General features: G+C 39.6%; 1 long non-coding RNA gene across 1 annotated transcript; it reads right to left on the reverse strand.

Moving 5' to 3' along the window:
* Window positions 1–5,302: 5,302 nt before the first annotated feature.
* Window positions 5,303–21,101, reverse strand: LOC140639975 (uncharacterized). Its single transcript, XR_012036621.1, has 3 exons — window positions 20,630–21,101; window positions 19,990–20,115; window positions 5,303–6,656 (listed from the first exon to the last, which is right to left on the reverse strand). It is a non-coding gene; the product is annotated as an uncharacterized lncRNA (long non-coding RNA).
* Window positions 21,102–21,404: the final 303 nt, after the last annotated feature.

The raw sequence follows: 21,404 nt of genomic DNA on the forward strand, positions 1-21,404 counted from the left end.
GCATTTTACAGATGAACAAACTGAGACTCGTTGAAATTTTGTGCTGTTTAAAATAAAAATTCTGGTTAGAGGCAGAGCCAGGACTATGGCCTCTTTTTGTAAAATGTTTAATGTATGATTTATTCAAGAAAAAATTAGTCATTCTATAATTATTTCAACAGTATTACACTGTTGTAACAGGTTTAAGAGTTCATTTTACTTTTACTGATTTATGAAGTTTTCTTTAGAAAATTTTAAAAGAACATTTGCCTAACTTATATGAAAATAGATTATAAAGAAAGATGATAGGATTTTATTATGCATACATCAAAATTACTTTACCAAAGAGGAACTCATGTTTAAAGAGGTAATTCATTTAAAAAGAAACACAAATTGTTGATAGTTATGTGAAAACATATTAAAACCCACTAATAATTGAATCATAACTAAAACAGTGGTATTCCTATTCCTTCCAGATCAGCAAAAATCTATGATTATCCTCAGAGATACTGAAGCAATGATAAAATAAGCACCTTGCCCTCTGTCAGTGGGAGCATAAATTGGTACAGCTTCCTCTGAAAGCTAATTTGACAGATGTTATCAGGAAACTTCAATTGTGGGACACCAGTGGCTCAGCAGTTGAGCATCTGCCTTTGGCTCAGGGCGTGATCCTGGAGTCCTGGGATTGGGTCCCACATTGGGCTCCCTGCATGGAACCTGCTTCTCCCTCTGCCTGTGTCTCTGCCTCTCTCTCTCTCTCTCTGTGTATCTCTCATAAATAAATAAATAAAATGTTAAAAAAAAAAAAAAAGGAAGCTTCAATTGTTCAAACTCTGACATAGTTCAGCCTCTAGGCCCTTCTCTGTGGGAAAATCAGAAATGTGGACAGTGATTTATATACAAAGATATTGATCACAGCATAATTTATAATACTTATAATCATTTTATAAATTAGGGTATGGTTATGATATCGGGCAGCCATTTATAGACTGCTTGCAAATAATTTTAAATGACATAAGAAAATGTTAATATTTTGCTGAATTAGAGAGGAGATTAAAATCTATAAACCTGGGGCTACCTCAGTTATATAACTGTAGATCATCTGAGATTGGAGATTCTCTGTCTCCCTCTTCGCTTCCTTGTACTGGTAGTCATATGAGGAAACCCTACAATATTATTTCCCAGAGGCAGAATAATTATGTCTGATTTGCTTTCCCTTTTAACTTTTTTTTTTAAAGATTTTATTTATTCATGAGAGACACAGAGAGAAAGAGGCAGAGATATAGACAAAGGGAGAGGCAGTCTCCATGCAGGGAACCTGATGTGGGAGTTGATTCTGGGACTCCAGGATCACGCTGGGAGCCAAAGGCAGATGCTCAACTGCTGAGCCACCCAGGTGTCCCCCCTTTTAAACTCTTTAATTAAGATTGAGAAAATTTCTAAACCCTAAAGTCTAAAGTTCATTTTAGACAGGACTGAATAATCATGTCTAAACACACCTCCCTGAATATATGTTGTCCACTTTTCTTCAAGATTTTCCTTCTCCTTTCTTTATTGTATTCTATGGTTTTTGTTGACTCAATTTTTAAAAAAGATTTTATTTATTTACTCATGAGACACACAGAGTAAAGGCAGAGACACAGGCAGAAGCAGGCTCCATGCATGGAGCCCAACGTGGGACTTGATCCCGGGTCTCCAGGATCACACCCTGGGCTGAAGGCGGCACTAAACCCCTGAGCCACCCAGGGATCCCCTGTTGACTCAATTTTTAAAATCTGTTTTTGTGCATTGTAATTCAAATTAAGTTTTCTAACTAACATAAAGTTCACACATTCAGATGTCTTGCTAGATGCTCCTTAGTTCATTCTTGAATTAATTACTGAAAGGTGCTCGGTTTGATTGAAAGCTGCTTGCTAGCTCCCGGTCCCCAACTTAAAACTATTCATTCTTGTTCTAGGAAAAACTATTGGCCCATCTGAAACTTCGCTTTGTAGTTCAAATTGTCTTGTAATGATGCAACTCATAAAAAGCATATTCAATGTTATATAGTGAAAAAAAGTCTAGAATTAAACGGCAAGAGACCTTCACTTTTTCCTGGGGATTGGTTAGCAGGACATTAAGGAATGAATGGTTTAACATTTCCATCTGGCACTAATTATATGTGATCTTTGGCAAGTTATTTATCCTCAGTTTTTTTGCCTATAAAATTAAGGTGGTAGCCTGATGACCTATGACTCATGACCTGCCTGCCATAGGAGCAGAATATTTGAAATTGTGCTGACATTGGAAAATCTGGGGCATGTGGCTCCTATGCATTTAAGATCCCTTCTGATTTTTTTTTTAAGATTTTTATTTATTTATTCATGAGAGACACAGAGAGAGAGAGAGAGGCAGAGACACAGGCAGAGGGAGAAGCAGGCTCCGTGCAGGGAGCCTGACATGGGACTCGATCCCAGGTCTCCAGGATCAGGCCCTGGGCTGAAGGCGGCGCTAGACTGCTGAACCACCAGGGCTGCCCAATCCCTTCTGATTTTGAAATGCTTTTCTGCTCACAGTGTCCTTCCAACAGCATCTTCAGCAAAGAACCTCCTGGACTCTTGTCTCTTAAGCTTGATCCCAGATCCCATAGTTTAGAGGCACTGCTGGCTACTATTTTCTTAGTTACTCAGGTAAGGCAGTGCTTAAGTATTGGAGCCACAGGCAAAGAAGCTGCTACCAAACTCCTAAAATAAGGCCTTGTGTGAGCCCCAGGCATGGACACATCTGGAAGAGTACAACTATATGCACAGATGTTTGTACATCCTTTTTTTGCACAGGGAAATGTTAACAGAAACTCTGGTGTGTAACAAATCCCTAATCCTCTCCATCTAGGGCCTGCCTTAACGTAGATAGAAAATAAATAGCTGGCTACTTATTATACAAGTCATGATTTGAGGGGATACCAGAGAGGGTGCTTCATCCAAAAATACCCATTCCACTGAGTGTTAGTCCAATGTTACTGAGTTTACCTTTGGCTCTTGAAAGCTACCACAGGGGATCCCTGGGTGGCTCAATGGTTTAGCGCCTGCCTTTGGCCCAGGGCATGATCCTGGAGTCCCGGGATCGAGTCCCGCATCTGGCTTCCTGCATGGAGCCTGCTTCTCCCTCTGCCTGTGTCTCTGCCTCTCTCTGTCTCTGTATCTTTCATGAATAAATAAAATAAAATATTAAAAAAAAAGCTATCACAAATGCTTTAAAAACATACCTCTCAAAAAATGGAAAGATATCTAACCTTGGGAGGACAAGGAATACCCATTAAGGTTATAGTAGGTCAAGTTCAAACTAAAACACCATGAATGATACATTTGCATCTTCCCATTTCACATTCTCTTTATTCATTCCTATGTTATCAAGTGTACTATGCTTTAATGTTAAGTCACAGGGGTCCCTGGGTAGCTCAGATTCTTGGTTTCAGTTTAGGTCATGATCTCAGAGTTGTGAGATCAAGCTCCAAGTAGGGCTCTGTGCTGGGCTTCTGCTTAAGATTCTGTCTCTTCCTCTGCCCCCTACCCTTGCTCAGTGCACACTCGGGCATGCTCTGTCTCTCTCAAAAAAATAAGTCATCTCTCAATTTGTCTATTCACACTTGAATTGTTGAAAAATAGATTTCAAGTTAAGATTTACTTTATTTTCAAAATTATTTTTTAAAAGATTATTTATTTATTCATGAGAGACACACAGAGGCAGAGACATAGGCAGAGGGAGAAGCAGGCTCCCTGTGGGGACCCCGACGTGGGCCTTGATCCCAGGACCCTGGGACCATGACCCAAGCCAAGGGTAGACGCTCAATCCTGAACCACCCAGGCGCCCCTGAAATTATTTTTTTTATCTGTATCATATTCCATTTTTTGGCCATCAGTGTTTGTAGGAAAAAATACTTATTTCTGGGTGCCTTGTTAAACAACTACATTTAAAGGAATAATAATGAAATAAGGTTTTTAAATAAGAGATTATGAAAATGTGTTAAGTATAGGAGATATTTCTGTGCCTTGGCATTGTAAACTGTAAGCAATGAACAGGCTTTATTTTCTCTCAGAGTTCTTAGAGCTATTCATAGTTTATAAACAAAGTGATGGTTTTCCTTATATCATAATCATTTAAAACTTAGCTTATATTAATTAGTGATGAAGACAAAAGTAAATTCTAAGAAAACAGCATTCTCAGCATTGCAGATGGATAGTATAGCATGACTTTAGCCAGAGCTTGTAAGATTTACAGTGTACTTGACCCATTTTGTTGACATTTTTGTGATTTCTCTTCCTTCTACACATTAAAAGTATTCTCTGAAGTTTTAGATACTTATCCATTTGTTCAACAAATTATATGTTGAATGCTTACTGTATTCTGGGCACTATGCTTGTGACTGAAACTACAAAGATGATTAAGACAAAGCTCTCAGTGGGAGACAAAGATAATTGCAATGTAAAGATGCACAAACAGAAATATGTTTGAAGTTTCAAGAGGTCTCATGGGAGGGAGCTCCTGGTTCTACCTGGGAATGTCAAGGAAGACCTGCCTGAAGAGGGGATGATTACTGGAGAAAGATACAATTGCCATCGAGAGAGATAGACAGAGAGAGAGAGAGAGAGAGAAAGGTAGATGTATGTAGGAAGTGCCTGGCTGAGCTGCAGGGCACTTAGCCAGCCTGAGAGATTCTAGGAAGCTGCTTGGAGATGGACCACTAAAGGTTGGAGGAAAGATATGGAGTAGGAGAGTCTTCCTAAAAGACAGAGATGTTGGCTTAACTTGTTCAGAGAATGGCAAGTATTCATAAAGGTCAGGAGACAGGATTCATGAGGGAGTTGGTGAGGGAGGATGAGGGTGATGCACCATGCTGAACATTTAGCAATTTATTAGCTCATTTAATACTCATCTAACTCCATGAAATAGTTAGCATTTTCTCCATTTTGTAGAGGAGGACATTTATAACAGAGGACATGTCCACAAATTTTTTGATACTCTTCCCTTTAAGATGTATACCCTAATTCCTCTCCCCTTGATTGTGGGCTAGTTAATGACTTGTTTCCACTTAATAAAATATGGCAAGAAGTGATGATTTGTGACTTTTGAGACTAGGTCATAAAGCATTATGGCCTCCTTGTTGTCTCCCAGATCATTCACTCTGGAGGAAGCCAGCTGCCATATGATGAGGACACTTAAGCAACCCTGTGGAGAGGCCCATATGTCAAGAAAGTGAGCCCTCTTGCCAGTAGTCGTTAAGGAGCTGTAGCCTCCTGCTATCTTCCATGTGTGGGAGCCATTCAGAAAAAAGATCTAGCCCCAGTCATGTTTTGAGGTGATTTATTATGATTTATTATGCAATACGAGATAACTAATACAGACAAGGAGTCATCAACATATTAAAGGTCACATAACTCATAAATTACAAATTTGAAATTTGAACCCAGAATTTGAAATTCAAACTCCAGAGTTGTTGCACCTAACCTATTTACTATCCTGCCTTGAAACGAAGGCGGGGACCTGTCTTTAGAGATCCAGTGCTTATATGACACGGACACACATGCATTCATATATATGCACACACTCATTTTTCCTCTCTGTTTCTTTTTCTTTTATGACTCTATCTTGATAGTAATAGGAAACCACTGAAAACAACTGGGTTTTAGAAAGACCCTGTGGTGTAGAGGCCTAATTATAAGAGGGCACAACTGCAGTTAGAAGAATAGGGTCAGGTAATGAAAGTAATCCAGACAGGGAATGGCCAGGTCTTAGACTAAGGCATGAGACAGAAAGGGTGTGGCAGGTTCAAGAAATGTTTAGTGGGTAGAGTTGAGGCACTCCTCTCGGTGGCTGACTGGATGTCTGTGGTGCTGGCCTGTGAGAGGGCAGGAAGGGGAAGTGGAGGGACTTTCAGAACTGAGTCAGTCATGGTGCCACAGTAGGTAGGTTAGGGAGGGGATGTTGGTGGCTGGTGGGAGAGTAGGAGAGGATCATAATGAGTTCTGCCTTGGATATGGTGCATTGAGATGTATCTGCACTTGAGAGGTATCTGCACTGGACCAGCACTACTGAGGAGGTCTGAGTTGAAGTGGGGATTTGGGGGTCACCAGCCTGCCTTTAGAGGATGCTGAAGTGACAGCACAGCTGACTGCACTGTGAGAGAGTGTGTGCAGTGAGGGGAAGAGAGCAATTACTAAGGGGAGAGAAGAAAGGAGAACCAAGGGAAAAGATGGGCATCTGAAGAGCCAAGGCGAAAGGGAGTACCATTAAGGTGTCAAATACAGCCTTGTTTTCTGACACTTGCCACTTTATATGTCTGTGGAATGTGGCCAGTGACTTCTAGGCCTGCTATTTGAAAGAGCCCCCTGCTGAGAAGCTTCTGCATTGTGCCCTGAGGCACATCCGAAGGCACCCAGTGAACCTTATATGTGCACCTGGTCTTAGCTCATCTACTTACTGAACTCGTTTAGTTTCAACATTTATGCAGAGTTAAGCATCCAGTAGGCACATACTAAGTGACTGTTGGGTTAGTAAATGCTTATTATACATACAAGGCACTGGGTAGAGCAAGGCTTTACTCTTTGCATATGTAGAAGTAATAATAGAAGACCTCTTGATGAGTCCCATTGACTCAGATAAGTAGCTGCATGCAGATTTTAATGAGGATTTGATGTGTCCTGTAGAGATACAAAATTTTATTTCTCTTTATTTCTTTGTCATTAATGTTAATTAACAACAATAAAAAAAGAGTCAAAGACCTGGGATTCCAAAACTTTTCCTGATATTTTAAGATTGAGTTTACAGATGCAGTTTGGAAAGTTAATATGGATTAAGCTGAGATTTTTTAAAAGGGCTTCTTTAATAACATAAAATTCTTTCACCTCCAGCTGTTCTAATGGTAACTTCCTGTCCATCTGGGAGTCATTATTTTTAAACGTTGTGTTTGAGTTAAATGAAATAATGTCAGTGCTTACACTTTTTTAGTAATTAGATATAGTGATTATTGTTCTCTTTTAAAATTATGCTTGGATTTTCAATTAAGAAAATAGTAAGTCCATAATATAGTTTCAAAAGTCCAAAAACTTTTACAGACTAAAAAATAGTGAATTTAAAAAATTAAATCCTGTGGCTTTCATATTAAAGGCAAACAAAAGTTTCCCACATATTTAAATGATTAAGACAGAAAACTTTAACCAAGCTATCAATGCTGTAGCTCTTTTTTTTTTTTAAAGATTTTATTTATTTATTCATGAGAGACACAGAGAGAGAGAGAGAGAGAGGCAGAGACACAGGCAGAGGGAGGAGCAGGCTCCATGCAGGGAGCCCGACGCAGGATTGGAGCCTGATGCAGGACTCATCCATCCCCAGGCCTCCAGGATCACGCCCCAGGCCGAAGGCAGGCGCTGAACCGCTGAGCCAACCAGGGACCCCCCATGTAGCTCTTTATAGTATGAAAGTTCTGCTATAAATCTGCTGGATTTATTAACGGAGGATGTTCATTTATTTAGTAGGGCATTAAATCCTATAACATAATGCTGCTTACTAAGGGCTTGTTTTGGTTTTTTTGTTTGTTTGTTTGTTTGTTTGTTTGTTTTAAAACTCTCCAAAAGTAAAAAGACCAGGAAGAGAAAAGAGTTCAGTGGGTTCATCTGGAAGAACCTTCCATCCCATCCACCAACCTAAACCTTCTTACCCTTAACTCCTGCACTATTCCTTTGTCTCTGAGCCCTGCCCTTCTCCCAGTCCTTCCCACCTGCCTTGAATCATGTGCTCTGATGCTGGGCGCTGAGGCTTTCATTCTCTCATTTTAAGTTTTTTATAGTTATTTCATAAGTAATTAGAATAGGTTGGTCTCTACAATTTACCTTTCTTTTAGGCTTTATCTCCATTTCCCACAGTGGCTTAACCAGTGATGATCACTGAACATCCTGTAACTAGTACTGTGATGGTTAGTTTTTGTGTCACTTTGGCCAGGCTATGGCATCCAGTTAAGAGATAAATCAATAGAAGATGTAGTTTTCCTCCTAGGACTTAATTAGGATCAATTCTGGATAGGAAACACATACCCTAATAATGCCTGACTAAATCATTTTGATGGGCCTGTCTTCTCTAATATGCTTTCCTAATCTAAGTTTTCCTCTTTGCCCTGGGCACAGTCAGTGGGCAAGACAGACCCTATATCTTAAGTTCTATGAATAAGAGCTTTTTTGAATTGAGCTAGGCTTGGGAATTAAAACCAGATATGCTTTTCAGTTAATTAATTTCATAACATAAGAGAAAACTAAGAGCTTGAGTTTTTAAAAAAGTTAATGAGAAGATATTGAAGTCACTGGGAACAAGCTTTTCTCAAATATGTTTCCTTCAGCTTAATACATTTTCTAAAAAATTAATTAAGCGAGGGGTACCTGAGTGGCTCTGTTGGTTAAGCGTTGGACTCTTAATGGTCATGATCATCATGATCATGACTCATCAGGTCATGATCTCAGGATGGTGAAATTGAGTCCCACATAGAGCCCATAGGCTCAGTGGGGAGTCTGCTTAAGATACTCTTTCTCTTTGGGATGCCTGGGTCCCTCAGTGGTTGAGCATCTGCCTTTGACTAGAGCGTGATCCTGGGGTCCTGGGATGGAGTCCTGCATCGGGCTCCCCGCAGGGAGCCTGCTTCCCCCTCTGCCTATGTCTCCGCCTTTTCTCTATGTATCTCATGAATAAATAAATAAAATCTTTAAAAAAAAGTCTCTCTCTCCGATTAAATAATTAAATTTAAAGATTAATTTAAATTTAAATATTAAATAAATCTTTAAAAAAACAAAAGACAAACCAAAACTAATTAAACTAGATTTAGCCCGTAGCAACCTTAGCCTTTTCTTTTTTCTTTCCTTCCTTCCCTTTTTTTAAACAGAGGGAGACATTTGATTAAATTACTGAAAATATTCACTGAAATTCACTGAAAATATTATTCAATGGGGAAAACCCATTAGATATATAAAGACAGATAACATTAGATAGCTAATTAGGAACAAAGAATTGCATAATGTAGTACAGATAGCTAAGAAGAAACTCTTTGTTTTGAAATACATTTTTATGCAATGTCATATGGTCTAGTTAAAATCACTGTCGTGGACCTTTTGGTCCAAAAATGGAAGTCCTATAGTGTATCATTTAATGTCTTCACTTTGGCTGACTCACTGTCTTGGCATTGTTTCTGCTGCAGATATATATAGAGATGGTTCATGTCATACTTTAGAAGAATGTTTTTGGACAATAGAGCATAAAGAACACAGTTCAGGAGACTTCTGAATTATTAGATTTTTTTGAAATAGAGTTTATTTAAAGGAATATTTCATGAGCAATGCAAATAATTTAGTTTTTATAAAACAGGACAAATATTAAATTAGAATTTGATGGGGGTGGGGAGAGTTGTGTATGTTTATGTGATTAACAGCTGATCTCCAGTCAAAAATCCCCAAGTAGTAGATATTACTTCTGTAAAAAAGAAAGCTTTTTTTCTGTTTTACTTAGAAAATTTAATGAATCAAATTATTGCCATTAAAAAAAACTATCATTCTCATTTAGAAACCAACTAATTGTGGGGCCTATAATCAAGTCAGAAAGTTAATAATACAGTTTATTAAGACAAATGGCTAACTTACCAATTCAGTCAATACCCCTTGCTTGGGAAACCCAAATGGCCCTGGGACCAAGGAAGATCTCCAAAACTAAATGTAAAACATCTCTGATGAAACAAATGTTGTTGCCAGACACATTTCTACAATATTTTCCATTATTGACCGTACAGGAGGTGAGATGTGATGCAAACGAAAGCACTTATTCTCTGTTATTGAGAGCAACACAGGCTTCTTTGGGACATTTTGACAAAGGACAGAGACATACTTCTTTCTCACTGGGTAAAGGGAATGAATCGTTTCCTTCCAAATGAGTCTGTACCAGCTGAATGCAGAAAGCAGTCATGTGCCAGGGATGAGTTCTGGCCTTTGGCTTCCTGCTTCTTCCAAGTGGTTTTCCACCTCTTAATGTACCTAAATGGAATTCGGAGAGGCTGCCCCCTACTTCCTCCCAAAGAGACAGCTCCTCCAGTGAGTCACACAGACACACACTCTGAGGTCTCAGGCATTTTCTCTGCTAAGCACAGACAGGATTGCATTGTACCAACATCCCACATTGCCTACAGCTTCAGCAGCCTCCTCCACTTTCTCAGAGTGTCACAGCCTAGTGCTGTAGCCCTGAGGAACCAGGGCATGTGTCTGGGGATCCTACAGAATAGGAGGGAAAATGGGTAATTGATGCCCATTTCAGATCAAGAGCAACAGGTATTTTGCTGAGGCTGAGCGTATAGGGGGGATGGAAGTGTGTGGGGTCTGGATGGGGTAGACTGGTGGAGATAGTAAATGTCTAAGATTTGGGTTGCCTGCAACAGTATGTCAAGCCTTAGGTATTGCTTTCTAAATCACCACTAATAATTTCTTTTCCATTCTCCCACAAGACCTCAAGTCTGGTCATTAAATTTTCTAACTTTGAGAAGATTATGAATGTAAAGCTCAACAACTGTTGGATTTTATTTACCAGGATACAGTTAGATGATTGGATTAATTGTTGGTGACTTTGCCAGTAACTGTGACTCCTGTGGGATTGTTACTTCTGAAATGCTAATTTCTTTAAATTTCTAATATTACTGCTGATGTGTGTTAAAAATTACTCTGAAAAATTATCCTAAATTTTAAAATTTTAACTTAAATAATTTAAAAATTATTTTGTTCGGGATCCCTGGGTGGCTCAGGTCTAAACAGGTTTAGAGCCTGCCTTTGGCCCAGGACGTGATCCTGGAGTCCCGGGATCAAGTCCCACATCCCTGCATGGAGCCTGCTTCTCTCCCTCTGCCTGTGTCTCTACCTGTCTCTCTTTCTCTGTGTCTCCCATGAATAAATAAATAAACAAAATCTTTTAAAAAATTTATTTATTCATTTGTATATTTTAATTTTTACAAAAGATTTTATTTATTTATTTGAGGGAGAAAGCACAAGCAGGGTGAGAAGAGGGAGAAGGACTCTCTGGTGAGCAGAGAGCCAGATGCAGGACTTGATCCCTGGACTCTGGGATCGTGACCTAAACTGAAGGCAGATGCTCAACTGAATGAGCCACCCAGGCATCCCTCATTTATTTTTTTAAGGATTTATTTATTTGAGAGAGCTTGAGCAAGGGGAGGGGCAGAGGGAGAGAGAGACAGAGAGATAGAGAGAAGCAGACTCCCTGATGAGCAGGGAGCCTAATGCAGGGCCTCAATCCTAGGACTCCTAGATCATGACCTGAGCTGAAATCAAGAGCTAGATGTTCAACCAACTGAGCCACCCAGGTACTCCAAGATTTATTTTTATTAAAACAGTAAAGAAGACTTTATCCAAGACTCTTGTAATAAGAGCATTACATCTTAAAAAACAAAAACAAAAAAACAAAAAACCCCACAGAGGGCAGCCCGGGTGGCTCAGCCCTGATCCTGGGTATGGGGCATCCAGTCCCACGTCAGGCTCCCTGCATGGAGCCTACTTCTCCCTCTGCCTGTGTCTCTGCCTCTCTGTGTGTCTCTCATGAATAAATAAATACAAAATCTTAAAAAAAAAAAAAAAATTGCAGTAGGGGAGAGAGATGGTACTCAACTCCAAATACAGTGAAGAGCTGGAGATTAACAGCCAACTAACAAAGAGAAGGGGTCAGTGGATAGGAAATTACCATGAGGAGACATTTGAGGATGGGGGAATTTGCCAAACCAGCTTAACAGGATTCTTGCCAAAGGCAGGACTAGGACACATATAAAAGGTAGCAGATGAGGAAATTGATTCCAGCAAGGATGAAGGCCAAGGCTGAGGCCTAGTCAAGTAAAGGTCTCAGAGGAGCCTGACTGAAGTTCGGTCAAGGAGAATCTTTGTCATCTGTACTAAATCTGGTTGTTCACTGCAGAAAGAGGAATGGAGAGTACAGTTAATCAGAGAGAGGAGGAAAAGCCCTTCTCAGCCTTGTGATTGGGAAGTCATTCACACAGGGTTGCCATGTGAGGGCCCAGTGCATTTCTTCTGAAGGGTGGCCACAAATGCTGCCAGAGTACCAGCAGCATCAACAGTTGGGCCAGCCAGAGCTTACAGGCCTTCTGCTCACTGTGGCCCACCGCACCAGGTCCAGCCAAACAAATTGCTATTAAACTAGATCTAAGGATTATATTTGTGTATGGTGTAAGAAAGTAATTTAGTTCTTTTGCAATGTAGCTGTCCAGTAGCTGGATCACTCTCTTACATTTTATTTTTTAAGATTTTATTTATTTATTCATGAGAGACACAGAGAGAGAGGCAGAGACACAGGTAGAGGGAGAAGCAGCCTCCATGCAGGGAGCCAGATGTGGGACTCGATTCCGGGTCTCCAGGATCCACCCTGGGCTGAAGTCGGCGCTAAACTGCTGAGCCACGCGGGCTGCCCACTCTCTTACATTATACACAAAAATAAACTCAAAATAGATTGGAGACCTGAAGCCATAAAACTCCTAGAAGAAAACATAGGCAGTAATTTCTTTGGCATTGGCCATAGATAAATTTTTTTTATGTCTCCTCAATCAAAGGAAACAAAAGCAAAATTGAACTATTGGGAGTACACCAAAATAAAAAGCTTTTGCACAGCAGAGGAAATCATTGACAAAAAGGGAGTGTACTAAATGGGAGAGGATATTTGCAAATGATATATCCAATAAGGGGTTAATGTCTAAAATATTTAAAGAAGCTGTACAACTCAACACCAAAAAAAAAAAAAAAAACAAATAGTCTGATTAAAAATGGGCAGAGGACCTGAATAGATATTTTTCAGAGAAAGACATCCAGATGGCTAAAAGACACATGAAACATAATCAGGGAAATGCAAATCACGACCACAGTGACCATGACTTTACAACTATCAGAATGGCTAGAATCAAGACAAGAAATAACAAATTTAGCAAAGATATGGAGAAAAAGGAACCTTTTGTATTGTTGGTGGGAAGTAAATTGGTACAGCCACTATGGAAAACACTATGAAAGTTTCTCAAAAAATTAAAAATAGAATTACCCTATGATCCACTAATTACATTCCAGGGTATTTGCACCCCCAGAAAACGAAAACACTAATTTGAAAAGATATATGCACCCATATGTTCATTGTAGTATTACTTACAATAGTCAAGAAGATATGGAAGCAACCTTTGTCCATCGAAAGATGGATGGTTAATGAAGATGTGGTATATGCATATATATACATATACATACATATAATGGAGTATTACTTAAACATAAAAAAGAATGAGACCTTACCACTTTAAACAATTTTTTTTCATTTTAACTCTTTCATTTTAACTCATTTAGTGGCATGAAAGTACATTCACATTCACACTGTCCATTTGCAGAACTTTTCCATCATCCCAGAATGAAACTTTATACCCATAAATACAAACTCCCAATTGCCCCCTCCCCTTCGTCCCTGGAAACTATTGTTTTACTTTCTGTCTTTCTGAATTTGACTACTCTAGGCATTTCATACAGGTGGAATCATACATTTGTCCTTTTAGGACAGGCTTGTTTCAGTTAGCATAATGTCTTCAAGATTCATCCATGTGATAGCATGTGTCAAAATTTCCTTCCTCTTTAGGGCTGAGTAATATCCCATTATATGTGTATACCATATTTTGTTTATACATTCATCTGTTAAATGACACTTGAGTTACTTCCAGCTTTTGGCTTTTGTGAATAATGCTGCTGTGAACACACATATAAAAATATGTTTGAGTTCCTGCTTTTAATTCTTTTGGATATATACTAGAAGTGGAATTCCTGAATCATTTGGTAATTATATTTTTAATTTCTTGAGGAACCATCATACTGTTTTCAGCTGTGTCTGTACCATTTTACATTCCCACCAGCGATGCACAAGAGTTCCAATTTCTCCATATCCTCAACATTTCTCTCTTCTTTCCCTCCCTCCCTCTCTCCCTTCCTTCCTTCCTTTCCTTCCTTCTTTCCTTTCCTTTCCTTTTCCTTCCTTCCTTCCTTCCTTTCTTCCTTCCTTCCTTCCTTCCTTTTTCTTTTTTCTTTTCTTTTCTTTTCTTTTCTTTTCTTTTCTTTCTTTCTTTCTTTCTTTCTTTCTTTCTTTCTTTCTTTCTTCTCTTTCTTTCATTTTTCTTTCTTTCTTTCTTTTCTTTCTCCCTCTCCTTTGCTTTCTTATTTTCTCTTCTCTTTTCTTTCTTTTATAGTAGCCATCCTGATGGATGTGAAGTGCTATCTCATTGTGGTTTTGATTTGTATTTCTCTGACAATGATGTTGAGCATCTTTTTATGTGATTTTTTTTAAAGATTTTTTATTTATTTATTCATATTGACACAGAGAGAGAATGAGAGGCAGAGACACAGGCAGAGGGAGAAGCAGGCTCCATGCAGAGAGCCTGACGTGGGACTCGATCCAGGGGCTCCAGGATCATGCCCTGGGCTGCAGGTGGCGCTAAACAGCTGTGCCACCGGGGCTGCCCTTTTTATGTGGTTTTTAAAAAAGATTTTATCCATTTATTCATGAGAGGCAGAGACACAGAGAGAGAAGCAGGTCCCTGTGGGGAGCCTGATGTAGGACTTGATCCCATGACACCAGGATCATGACCTGAGCCAAAGGCAGACACTCAACCACTGAGCCACCCAGGTGCCCTCTTTTTATGTAATTATATATACCATTTGTATATCTCCTTTGGAAAAATGTCTACTCTAGTCCTTTGCCTATTTTTATCTTTCTAAAAAGATTATTTATTTATTTATTCATGAGAGACAGGCAGAGGGAGAAGCAGTCTCCATGCAGGGAGACCCATGTGGCACTCGATCCTGGGACTTCAGGATCATGTCCTGGGCTGAAGGCAGGTGCTAACCACTCAGCCACCCAGGGATCCCTGTCTTTGATCCATTTTGAGTTAATTTTTATATATGATATAAGGTATGGGAGCAATTACATTCTTTTGCATATGGATATTCAGTTTTCCCAGCACCATTTGTTGAAGGCCATCTTTTCCCCATTGAATGGTCTTGGCATTCAATTGTCATTGAGTTGTCATTGAGTTTAATCTTATACTGTGAAGAGGAAACTCTTAGAGTTGCATTACTTTTAGATGTACATTTCACTTTTTTATTTATTTTTATTTATTATTAAGATTTTATTTATTTATTCATGAGACACAGAGAGAGAGGCAGAGACACAGGCACAGGGAGAAGCAGGCTCCATGCAGGGAGCCCAACATGGGACTCAATCCCAGGCCTCCAGGATCACACCCCAGGCCCAAGGTGGCTCTAAACTGCTGAGCCAGCCGGGCTGCCCACATTTCACTTTTAAATAGGTTTTCAAAAATCTATGCATCCATCACAGTTTTTCATCAGCCCTTTGCTAGAGAGTCAATGGGGGTAGTGACTTTACTTCTGTTAGAAGTGACAAGGCTGCTCCTATGAAGGATTCTCCTATGAAGGATCCTTGAGGAAACCCAGACCTCCCTGCATTTACTTTGTTGGATTGAGCTTTCCTCCTAAAGGAATATATTCCTTTAGCTTAACAAACCTTTAGAATTGAAGTGCACATGGGAGAAATAAAAACACTAGTCATTTCCATGCCACTTACAACATTACATTCCTCACAGTTGATTAACTGAGAAGAAGGGAATTTTAACGTCAACTTTATTGAAGGACTGGAGAGAAGTAGAGCAAGATGGGAAAGGAGCAACACTACTTTAAGGAACAGGCCACATTCCAAGCAGGGCACGCCTGATTTGGAGCTACCCTGGACAGCATGAGGCATTGAGTGGAAGAGAAAACTGTAGCCCAGAAAGGGAAGTCGGAGAATCTAAAGATGAATGTTGCCTACTTCACAGCTGTGTCAGGGATAGGCTCTGGAAGTGAGCATGAGTAATCCATAGATGTGTGTGCGCATAACCCAGACCCATTTCTTTCATGTTTATTTTGAAGCAATAGCATATGTTTCTCCAGACCTGGCGGTATTTCTTTTAGTTATTTTCTATCCAATCCTTCTTTTAAGGGAAAAATGAGAAGACTATGGTGCTGAAAAACACCTAACAGAGGATTTTCTTTCTGTGACCATCACCTCTACCTCCAACATATACACAAACATACACACACTCTCTCACACACACACATCTCTCCCTTTAGGACTTGTCATGATTTTGTAGTGATTATAATTTGAGTTGATTATGCATATTTAAATAGAAGGTGCATTTAAAATGTAGATTAAATCATTGACACTGGGATATCTCTGGTGAGTACTAGATATTTTTAATAGTTACATTGATACATTTCAAGAATTAGGATGGGTTTTTTTTTTAAGATTTTATTTATTCATGAGAGACGGGGTCGGGGGGCAAGAGACACAGGCAGAGGGAGAAGCAGGCTCTATGCAGGAGCCTGACGTGGAACTTGATCCCGGTCTCCAGGATCATGCCCTAGGCTGAAGGCAGCGCTAAACCAGTGAGCCACCTGGGCTGCCCGAATTAGGATGTTTTTAAAATTATTAAAGACTGACATTCTGTGCTGTAAGCTTCTTTGGTCAAAATCATCTCTACTACACAGTAGAGAAAAGCAGTTTCAAAACTTGGTTCAGTTATCTCTAATGCACTTTTTATTCACAAAGGAAAAGATATACCCAGATCACAAAGTTTGTATGTTATTAATACCTTAGTAGTCTAATTAATGTGGTTGCAGGAAACTTGACCATTGCTGGATGTTAGTCTCAGAAAAAGTACCACTGAGACCAAACCCATCCTTTCTTATTTCCCTGCTAAGAGTTTTCCCTCTTATAGAACTACTTCTCTGTCACTTCTTGGTCTTTGTACTGTTTTAAGAGAATTGACTTGTGACACTAGAGTATACCACATATCACTCTAGCCAATGCTTTTTTCTCTAAAAAAATCACACTTAACTATATTTCAGAAGTTAATGAGAGAGGCTGTCTTGTGATATCATGAGGAAGCTGGGGTTTCCACTTTCGATTATCTTTTAGCATCTACTCTCTCTCTCTCTCTCTTTTTTTTAAAGTTATGTTGTCCAACTTCAGGACCTCAAATCTTGTGACTAATTTCCCCTGCTGTATGACCTGTATAGCCTGTATGACCAGCCCCTTAACATGCTACTTTTTAAAAAAAGGTATACAATAACCAAAAAATATGCTTTAACACAGTAGTGCCATCTTGCTTGATTAGCTCATATAGTTCCTTTATTTACATTTTGAAGAATGCATTTTTCCCTGTTTGGAATTATTACTATTATTTGAGGTAATCTCTGACTAAAATAATACAATAGCTAACAAGTTTTTGAGTAGGATAGAATGGAATAGAAAGCATTTTTAACCTTGGGATAAGGTATTTCTGACAACATTTTTCTTTTAAAGATTCCAGTATGATAGCATGGAAATATGGGTATGTCCAAACTGATAAAATCACATACATTAAATATGTACAGTTTTTTTTGTTTCAATTATATTTTAACTAAGCTGTTTATTTAAAAAATAATAAGTTTGGTGGTGCCTGTGTGGTGCAGTCAGTTAACTATCTGACTCTTAGTTTCTGCTCAGGTCGTGATCTCAGGAGCCCTATGTTGGGCTCCATGCTCAGCAAGGAGTCTGCTTATGACTCTTTCTGCCTCTCTCTCTGCCCTTCTCCCCTACATTCTCTCTCTGAAATAAATACATCTTTAAAAAATAATAATAACTTTGTTTCTGTCAAATAAATATAGGTTCAGTCTTACCCCCCTCAAAATTAAAAAGATTCTAATAAATGGAAAGAGGGGATCCCTGGGTGGCTCAGCAGTTTAGCGCCTGACTTGGACACAGGGCGTGATCCTGGGGTCCTGGGATCAAGTCCCACTTCGGGCTCCCTGCTCAGCGGGAAGTCTGCTTCTCCCTCCCCCTCTGCCTGCCATTCTGCCTACTTCTGCTCTCTCTGTCAAATAAATAAATGAAATATTTAAAAATATATAAAAATAAGCAAGGCACTTGGATGACTCAGTTAGTTGAGCGTCTGCCTTTGGTGTGGGTCATGATCCCAGGGTCCTGGAATCAAGCACTGCATCAGGCTCCCTGCTCAGCTGCGGGGAGCAGGGGGAGCCTGCTTCTCCCTCTGCTTCTCCCCCTGCTTGTGCACATTTTCTCTCTCTGTCAAATAAATACATAAAATCTTAAAAAAAAAAAAAAAGGAAAAGAAATAAGCAATCAACAGCCTGAAAGGAGTGGCAAAATGTATATATAATAAAGGACTTGTATCCTGAATATATTTATGTGAGTGTATGCATATATACATACAAATATACATATATATACACACACACACGTAAAGAACTATATAAGAACTGTATAAGCAATAATAAAAACAATCCATTTTTGGCATGCCTAGGTGGCTCAGTTGGTTAAGCATCTGACTTTTTTTTAAGATTTTATTTATTTATTCATGAGAGACACAGGGAGAGAGGGGCAGAGACACAGGCAGAGGGAGAAGCAGGCTCCATGCAGGGAGCCCAATGTGGGACTCGATCCCAGTACTCCGGGATCACACCCTGAGCTGAAGGCAGGCACTCAACTGCTGAGCCACCCAGGTGTCCCAAGCATCTGACTCTAGATTGAGCATTCCATCTCACTTACTTTTATCTGTTTGAATTTTTTACAATAAAAGTTTTTAAAAGGTTTATGAAATACAAAAAGTTAATTGGATGGGTCATGGGTTGCTCTTGTTGCTGTGCTTTTCTTGAGTCATACTCAATTGTCTATATTAATGGAGCAGTACAACAGTGGTTTAAGATCATGAGCTTTGGACTCACTTATTAGCTTGCATGGCTTTGAGAAAGTTCCTTGGTTTCTCCATAGTCCAGCTAGCTCCCTTTGTGAGGCTCCAGTGAGATGAGTTATGTGTAAAGTAAAGCCAAGTTCTTGCTCAATTAATGTTGGTTATTACCACTAGTGAAGGGAAAATGTGGCAGAGATCATGTTAAAAAAATTCTTAATTTCTGTTGGAGTGGGACTGTGGCCGTTTTTGGGGAGTGGACTCAGGGGATTCACACAGGGGAAGATGTGCTGAGAGGAAATCACACAAGTGTGCCCCACCCCCTTCTGCTTCAGGCTTCCCCTGACAATCAACACCTAGACTTTATCTCCACGAGACTGTCTTCAAATCCCTAACAGAAAACAAGAACATAGGCAATCCTGAAATCTTTTTATCTTGTTTGTTTGTTTTTGAATTTATACTTATTTTTTTTTTCTTTTGAGGGCACCTGTCTCTGGGATGTTTCTCTTGGGCTAGTATTTAAATTGGCTGTTTTCTAACTTCAAAACAGCTAGTGGTAGGGAGAGAAGGCTAAGATTTTTGGAGCTAAAAATAGCAAAATAAATAATCCCCAGCTGGGCTAATAAAAAAGCAAGCATGTGACCATATTCAATCTCAGGCCTGGAGTACAGTTCCCTCTGACTTTCTCCCCATAGCGACTGTCACCTTCAGGATTTCACATTGTTAGAGGCTAATCCTTTTCTTTGTGACTGCAATTCTTTCCTTCCTTTATTCAAAGACTACATCAGAGGCACTGGGAAGTAAGGATGAGCAAGGCCCTCTTAGTTCTTGGGTTGGGACACACTTGGGAAATAGCTTATGGGGACACATGGGTTGTCCAGGCAGGCCTCTTCGAGAGGTCAGGAGCACAGATCCTGTCAGATAGGAAGGGCCCCACGGGTCTGTTTTTCTTGCTTTACATGGTGCTGGTTATACATAGTGTTTGAGTTTTGGTGTCATTGTTCTTTAGAGGACCTAAATGCAATTTGCCAGAAAGAGTGGGCTTTGAAGACTTAATTGTGGCAATATTTCTAAATCCCTTACAGAAATCACTCCAAGCACCACTATATATTTGTTTTAGAAAAGCAGATTTAGGCACATCTGCTCAGGGTCGAAGTTCTCCGCACACCCCTTACCGTGTCTCTGAGATTCCCACGCTTCAGCGGTCTTGCTCGATGGGGTGATTTCTCTCCTTCCCTTCAGACCTCCCCTGAGGACGTGCTCACATGCTCATGTCTGTTTCTGGCCCTCTCCCTCCTCTCCTGAAATGTAAGGAGCATCTTTTAAAATGGAAATTGGCCTTCCTGTGGGTCTTCCATGACATCTTGTTTTTGGAAGCTTCGATGTACTCCTTTATCTTGTATTTTTGTAAAGCTTTTTTGTTACTTTCTCATCATTGTTCCTCCACTGCTTTTTAATAACACAAGAATTGATGCTAATTAAAGTTATAGCCAACACATCACATGTGCATATTATTGTCTGGTTTCTTCAGGATGATTTTCAGTAGTTTGTCTTCCTCACATTCTGGTTTCCCGGTCTGTACTTCTGAAACAGTTGGCTTGATTTAGCTTCACTTGAGTAAGTCAAACATGTACTAAATTACCTCACAGAACTCTGAGTATTTTAATCAGTTTCTTAAAAAAAAAAAATTCCTCTTTTAAGGAAAAACTACTTAAGGATTAAATATTTAAAAATTTTTAGGGATTAAATGTTTTCAAATGTTTTCGTAAATACTTATTGAACACCTGCTATTAGGATTGGGATTTTCTCACTGACCTGAATCCTTGTTTCCAATCCTCCTGCCTTCCTGCCCTCCTCCTGCACTTCTCTCCACATCCTTCAAAGCCTGTCCTCTGGGGTCCCCCTAGTCAGGCAGTTGTCTGGGGTTGCTCTGCCCCCCAGCACTCTGACTCGTGAGCAGTTATCACCTCTATCACTCTCTTGGCAGTTAAGTCGTAAACTTCTCGTGCACTTGTGCTGTCTCACATGAGTAGAAGAGTCTTTTGGGCCCCGAATCACTTAATATATTTTTCTCCTTCTGAGTATTCAAAATATTAGATTTATTAAAAAGGTAACAGCTCCTTGCTTCTACTGCTCCATCTTCAGCAACCTACTTTGGTTTTCAGCTCTACAGAAGCATTTCTTTCCTTTCTCAAAAGAACAGTCGACCATGCAGCTTTACCTGCCTCACTGAGGGATACATCTGACTGTATAGATCTCTTAGAACTAAAATGAGCTGACTGCCTCCAGTAATTTGTGACCTCGTACTTGGAGACGGAACTCAATTAATTATGTGCCAAACAGTTATTCTACATATCTCCCCTCCCCCACCCGCTTTTAAAAATAGTTGCCTAACAGATTGCAGAAGACTGTGCCCTGGGCTTTTCTGGAACACAGCTTCTTAGTGTTATTTCTTAGAATATAAATCAAGGACAAGGTTTATAATCAAATCTCATAGGTTTAGAAGTCATTTTTGTTTAGAGATCAACATGGTTTGATCTCAAGCAGTTCTTGGGACTAGAGGAAACATTGTCAATTCATGTTGTTTGCC

The sequence above is a fragment of the Canis lupus genome, chromosome 9, assembly GCF_048164855.1.
Source record: "Canis lupus baileyi chromosome 9, mCanLup2.hap1, whole genome shotgun sequence".
NCBI classification, from domain to species: domain Eukaryota; kingdom Metazoa; phylum Chordata; class Mammalia; order Carnivora; family Canidae; genus Canis; species Canis lupus.